Consider the following 7,222-nt stretch of genomic DNA (forward strand, 5'->3'; position numbering starts at 1 on the left):
CTTGGTGAAACGGTGAAGCATGTCTTCAATTACATATTGTTAAAAATTTATTTGAATGGCAGAGTTACACAGAGAGACAGAGAGTGAAAGACCTCCCATCTACTGGGCCATTCTTCAGAAGGTTGCCATGGCCCAGAGATGAGTCGAGCCAAAGCCAGGAACCAGGAGTTAGGAGCTTCATTCAGTTCTCCCATGTGGCTACGGAGGCCCAACCACTTTCCCAAGGTATATCAGCAGAAAGCTGGCTCAGAAGTAGAGCAGCCGAGACTCAATCTAGCACCCAATTGGGATGCCAGCATAGCAGGAACACCTAACTGGTGGTACTACAACATTAGCCCTAGCATGTCTTTAGTTGTTTTTTTTTTTTTTAAACAAACCTGATTTATGTGGAAGAGTGAGAGAGAGAGGAGGGAGAGAGAGGGAGAAAGAACTTTCCATCTGCCCATTCACTTCCCCAGGTGGTTGCAACAGCCAGGAATGGGCCTGACAAACCCAGGAACTAGCATCTTCATTTAGGTCTCCCACATGAGTGCAGGAGCCCAAGCACTTGGACCAACTTCAGCTGCTTTTCCAGGTCATTAGCAGGGAGCTGGATTGGAAGTGCACCCAGGACAAGAACTGATGCCCTTATGGGATTCATGAACTGCAAAGCAGTGGCTTTAACTGCTATGCCACAAGACAGCCCTTAAATGGGTTTTATTTAAAGTGACAGTGACAAAGAAAGAGCTTCCATTTACTGGTTCACTCGCTGGCTGCAACAGCTGGGGCAAGGCCAGGCTGAAACCAGGAGTCTCAAACTCCATCTGGGTCTCCCACGTGAGCCGTGAGCCGCCTGGAGCAAACCCTTAGGTTACTAGGGACAGCTGCTTGGAGAGCTCCGTCTTTGCAGGAGACAGACTTCAGATGCCAGATGGAACAGAGTGGTAGAAGAGGAAGCCAAAGTTTAATGAAGAGAAACTGACAGGCCAGGTGGGTGTGTCAGGAAAGAAAACTGAGCACTCAGTCTGGGCCTGGAATTTTTAGGGTCCCCCCCCCTTTCTCCTAACCGCCTCTCCCTCATCTGGGAAACTGCTGGGCAGAGGGTTTTCTGGGTGTGGAGTTCCTCCAAATCTTCTCAGGAACTTATCAGCACAGTGTTATTGGATCCAATTACCCCTTAGGTGCTGGGGAAAGGGGGACGTGCCTCTAAGTTGACCCCAGGGTGGGGGCTGAAGCACTTGCACCTGGATAACTTAACAAAAGCGATGACTGCAGGTGCCTGCTCATGCCTGGAAGGCTTGTTGCCTCACACAATCACACACAAATTTGTTTTCTTGAAAAGTTTCCACTTTCCTCAAAATTCACCATTTTCTTTGGCCCTTCTAACACGCACAGGCCAATGTATCTAATACTTGGTTACACAGGTTGCCACCAAGCTGGATCAGCAGCTGAGCAGCCAGGACTCAAGCCTGTTAACACTCCCATAAGGGATGCCAGTGTGACAGGTCATAGCTTAACCTGCTACACTAAAATACAAGCCCTGTTTTACTCTCCTGCTTCTAAAGATTTATTTGAAAGGCAGAGTTACAGAGAGAAGGAGAGACAGAGCAAGAACTTCCATGGGCTCATTCAGCAAAGGAAAGACCCACACTGGGCCAAGCTAAAGCCAAAAGCCCAGAGCTAATTTCTACATGCCAGGTAGGGACACAGGGAGTTGGGCCATCTTCTGTTGCTTTCCCAGGCCCATTGGCAGGGAGCTAGAATTGAAAGTGGAGCAGCCAGGACTGCGACTGATGTCCATATGGCATGCCAGTGTCTCCTGGCTTAACCCACTGTGCCAATCCGTTTTAACACGTCCAAGTCACACAGCTTCTAAGTGGGAAAGCTAGGACTCAAAGTCTGGTAGTCTGGTTCCTGAGACTGCATGCTCATTCTCTTCAAAAAATAATGTACATAGATAAAAAAAGATTTATTTGAAAGGCAGATTTACTGAGAGAAGAGATACAGGTATTCCATCTGCTGATTCAGTCCCCAAACAGTTGCAAGGACCAGAGCTGAGCTGAGCTGATCTGAAGCCAGAAAGCCAGGAGCCTCTTCCTTCTTCTTGCATGGGTGCAGGGTCCCAAGGCTTTGGGCTGTCCTCCTCTGCCTTCCAAGGCCATAAGCAGCCAGGACACGAACCAGTGCCTGTAAGATTCGCAGACCACCAGGGAAAGAATATCCTAATCAAATATACATAAAAAAAAAAAATTTAGATGGCCTTTATTCCAGGGAACTGTGGTCACAGGCTTCCCTTCCCCTTGTAGCAGACAGACATGAAGAAGAGGGCTACAGAGGAAGAAGTGCCAGGAAGACAGGTGCAAGGCTTTTTGAATCCCGCCCCCCCCCCCAACACACAGGGAAGCTGAAATGGGAGCTGCTTCTGCTCTTCATGGGTGGAGAGATGATTCTACTGCCTCAGGCGCCCAGAATTCTGCCTTCAGGAGGGGAGTGGGGGGGGGGGGTGGTTGCAGCCTAGGGCTGGGTTGGAAGCAAGCTCCGCCCTCCTCCCGTTACTGGATCCAGTGCCTACCCTGGATGCTGGTGCCACAGATTGGAGGATTCGCCATTCGCCTATTAAGCCACGTCATCAGCCCCACAAAATTAATCATTTTAAACCTAGTAATTCAGGGCCCGGTGTGATAGCTTAGTGTCAGAAGTCCTCATTTTGCATGCACCAGGATTCCATAAGGGCGCCAGTGCTAATCCCGGCTGTTCCACTTCCCATCTGTTAGTTATTTAAAAGAATGGAAGAGTTCTAGTTCTAGGTCATAGGGTATTACGATACTTTACGTGCAGCTAATTCTCGCAACCTGGTTCTTTACTGTGAGCTGAAAACACCAGACACAACGACATATCTTGGGAAGTTTATTCCAGCGGGGCAGGAAAAGAGGGAAGGGGAAAGGGAAGGGGGGGAGGGAGGCCAGAAGGAGGAGAGAGGGGAAGAGCAAGGAAGAGAGGAACCAAGAAGAGGAGAGAGGAGGAGAGAGAGAGAGGGAGAGAGACAGAGAGAGAGAGAACCGGAACAAGGGAAGGGGGGAAGGGAGGAGGAGAGAGAGGAAGAGCAGGGGAGAGGAACCCAGAGAGCAAGAGAGAGAGAACCGCACCTGGGGGCCTTTTTTGTCTGCCAGGTGTGGGGGGCGGGGATTCGGAGGGATTGAGGTTAAGGCCCCAGGGGATTGGTGCCTGCAGGTGAATGCCTGGGGATGATTGGTGAGTGGGCGGGGTGGGGGAAGGGGCTGGGAGATTGGGGGTGGGATTATCAGGTGGAATGCCAGGTTACATCTGATTGGTGGATGGCTGGACTGGCGCGAATTCCGTGAGCTGTGAGGAAGAAGGAATGGCGCAGGGTCCAGGGTGGGATATTGGAATAAGTCCTTACATTTCCTCCCTTTTGTTATATATAAAGGAAGAGGGGCATTGTTCTCTATGGCTTCTAGGAGCTGTTTTCTCTTGGCAGTGGTTGCAGCCTTGTGGAATAGGAGATGGAGGAACGCTTCTAGTCCTGCAAAAGAAACTGGTTAATGATTTGATTAGAAAAGAATTTTTATATTTCAGTGGATGGGAATGGAGGGAAGGGTTATTAAGAGTCCCTTTGAAAAGCTGGCTTGAGTTCATTTTCTGTTAGCCAGGCCTTGTTATACTGGATTCTTCAATTCTCCTGAATGGTCAATGTAGACAGGGTAGCTTCACCAGGAACCAGAGACCCTGACTGCCTATCATACTATCTAACTCCTCCATTGCCAAACAGGAGTGAACAGGGATAATGGGACGACGACCGCTCTAGCTTCTTCGAGCTGAAAGGGGGCGTTGAGCAACTGTAGCAGTAGGGGGGTTCTAGAGGTTCCTGGTAGAAGGTAGAAGTCATCAGATGTCTGAAGTACTACTGCCTGGCACTTGAAGGCTTCTCTTTCTTGGTCTAGATAACAAAACATATTAGAATTATAATCTTTCCCAACTTAGCAGGTCATGAGTTCAGTTAGAAACCCAGTTGGAATACTTGGGCTTTCAAGCTTAGATATAAAAGAATGGTCAGGTTTCAACCTTTGTTAGAGGAAACATTACATTAGATTAAAACAATGAACTAGATTTATATTAGGTTTAACTTAACTATTTCACATCCCAATTTTTGAAACATACCCAATGAATGCAATGGAACACATGAAACCTTTTTGGTTGTATAAAATTGTTATCTGAAACAATGAAAGGATTAGTATGTGGCATCAGAACATACAGGTAAATGCAAGCCAACTTCCGTTTGGAAATGCTATAGTAGTTTTGCATCTAGCTAGGGAATGGGCAAGTGTTCGATTTTTCTAAACAATTATACTTTACTAATCGTTGTAAGCCCTAAGAGTCTCAGGAAAACATCTAGCCTAGAACATATAGCACAGCACTTAAAACATTCTGTTACAAGACCTACTGGTCACATTGTAGATGGCACAAGATTTTAACTATTTAGTATTCCAACAAGATTTTACAGAACTTTATACACTTTAAGGCAGAGGCAAGCAATCTACTAACTTACAGGCTAACAAACCATGTACTGGCAATTGAAGAACACAAGAATCTTAAGTAGATGAGCTGAGAAATCCAAAATAACTTGGCAAATAAGGAGGACATGAAGTCTACCTCATGACAGTTCAGGGATCCTACTTTGGTGAAGTCTAGTAAAACTGAAGAGCGAGATGGCAGACATGTCTATCAGGAGCCTGGTCATTGATGCAGGCTGAACAGTTACAGGTTAACTAACTTTTCCCTCAAAATGGCTTCTTTTCTGAGCTTCTAGATTACTCTGTCACCTAAGCTAATTTGGGGCTCCTGAGAGACCCTGATGGTCACTGTAAGAGAGGGAAGAAGCCAAAGCTAGCTAGGACAGAGAAGGCAGTGTCCAGATGGAAACTTACAGTTTTCCCTTCCACTGTGAGAACCACCCGTGGCTCTTGGGTGCTGTTCCGTGGTGTCACCGAAGTCCGTGGATGGCCTTGAGCCTGTGCAGGTTCTTGGGCTGCTTCCTGTCCCATGTGGGAGATCCAATGGGAAATGACTGACCTGAAGTACTTAGTCTTCAGGGGCAGTCATATCTCCAATGACCTCCTTGGTAGCTGGGACATGGCCCTGGGTGTCCTTTCTGATGATTCTTCGCGAAGTGTCCATTGCTTCTGCAATGAAGAGCACTTGGGAGGCCTCCGGGGGTCTCACTGGAACCAGAAGCACACACCTCTCTCATCCTGCTCTGCCATGGGATCCTCTCCTGATCTTTAAGGTAAAAGACCAGAGTGACCCCTTTAAGAGGATATCAGGGTACGTTCAGGTCCCATTTGTAAGTTTCTAAAGTTCTGTCCTAACGTCCAGGGTAGTTAAGAATCTAGCATCTATACAGCACCTATTCTTTTCTATATAGGATCTAATGGAATATACTCAGTCATTCCTCAAGCATTCTAAGTTGGAGGATTTCTCTGTGGCCCTAATCTCAAGGAATTATTTACAAAATTAAGAGATTTAACTTAGCAATTTTCATCTATGAACACTTTCCAGGGTGGGATATTGGAATAAGTCCTTACACCATCCAGTTTCCTGCCCGTGGCCTGGCAAAGCAGGCGAGGATGGCCCAAAGCTTTGGGATCCTGCACTTATTATGTTGGAGACAAAAGAAGCTCCTGCCTCCTGGCTTCAGATCAGCACAGCTCTGGCCGTTGCGCCACTTAGGGAGTGAACTAGCACACAGAAGATCTTTGTCTCTCCTTCTCTCTATATACCTGCTTTTCCAATAAAAATAAATAAATTTTAAAAAATAAATAAAATCGGGCCCGGCTCGGTGGTGCAAGTGGTTAAGGTCCTCGCCTTGCACACCCGGGATCCCATACAGGCGCTGGTTCTAATCCCAGCAGCCCCGCTTCCCTTCCAGCTCCCTGCCTGTGGCCCGGGAAAGCAGTCGAGGATGGCCCAAAGCTTTGGGACCCTGCACCTGCGTGGGAGACCCGGAAGAGGCTCCTGGCTTCGGATCCGCATCAGCCGTTGCACTCACTTGGAAGGACGAAAGATCTTCCTCTCTGTCTCTCCTTTCTGTATATCTGCCTTTCCAATAAAAAAAATAATAATAAAAATAAATCTTTAAAAAGTATATATATATATAAAAATCTAGCAATTCAACGGAGTTAGGTCACACTGCCCAGCAACCACCAACTTTATCTAGTGCTAACACAGAATTCGTGCCCACTAAGCAATTTCTCCTTCATGTACAATTTTTTTAAAAAAGTCTCTCCACAGAATTGTACACTGAGGAAAATGCGATTTTTTAGGTCAGCCACGGGTCCAACGTCACACACCCAGCAGGGGTCATACAGTGCTGGTGAACCGTATTAATATATCTTTAGGGGAACCCCCAAAAAGATAGCTAGACCCGGGTTCCAGAAAGTAACTTTTGTTGGGAACAGGAAACTATAGTAAGTGCGCTCTAGACTGTAAAAAGTGTCCCTGGAGGTAAAACTGCAGTTCACACTGTACAGGTGGCGCTGGCTGAGGGCGAGCCCAGAACACCCAGCAGCTCCAGGCCCGGCCTTGGAAAGTTCAGCCCGGGGGAAATAGTCGCCAACGCCTGCAGAACAAGGAGCCCGCCTTCTGGGGGCAGTCCCTCGGGGCGCCAAGATGGGGGGTGGGGGGAGGCCTGCCACGCCCTGCCAGGTGCTAGCTCAGAGAGAAGCTCACTCCTCCAGGACACGGGGCGACCAAGTCTTCCCACCCTCTTCCCAGAGGGCGCCCTTCTAAGCCGTCATCAACTTCTTCCCATTCGTGGGAGAGGCCGGACGTTCCCTCGCGCCCCGGTAACCCGGGACTTCTGTCACTTTGCAGCCCACCCTCCGATTCCAGGCGGCGGCAGAGTTCTAGTTCCTCTGTTCCCCGCCCGCGGCCCAATCACGCCCCTGGCGCTCCCCGAGCACAGCTCCATGGCAACCGCAACATCACCGCTCCACTTAAGTATCGCGAGAAGCAGGATCGCGCCTGCGGCTGAGGAGAGGCGGAACGAGGGCGGGAACGCCGAGCAAAGTGGGAGGAGCCCACGGAGCTTCCGAGGTCCGGGTGGGAGACGGTGTCTCCAGGAGGCGCTCCCGCGTGACTGCGCTTTACATAATCGCGGCCTCGCGCGTCACGGTGGCGTACGCCAGTTCAGACCCAATCAGAGTCGTCCAAAGCCCCGTGTTCC

The sequence above is a fragment of the Ochotona curzoniae genome, unplaced genomic scaffold (genome assembly GCF_017591425.1).
Source record: "Ochotona curzoniae isolate NIBS_2020 unplaced genomic scaffold, NIBS_Ocur_1.0 contig_3255, whole genome shotgun sequence".
NCBI classification, from domain to species: domain Eukaryota; kingdom Metazoa; phylum Chordata; class Mammalia; order Lagomorpha; family Ochotonidae; genus Ochotona; species Ochotona curzoniae.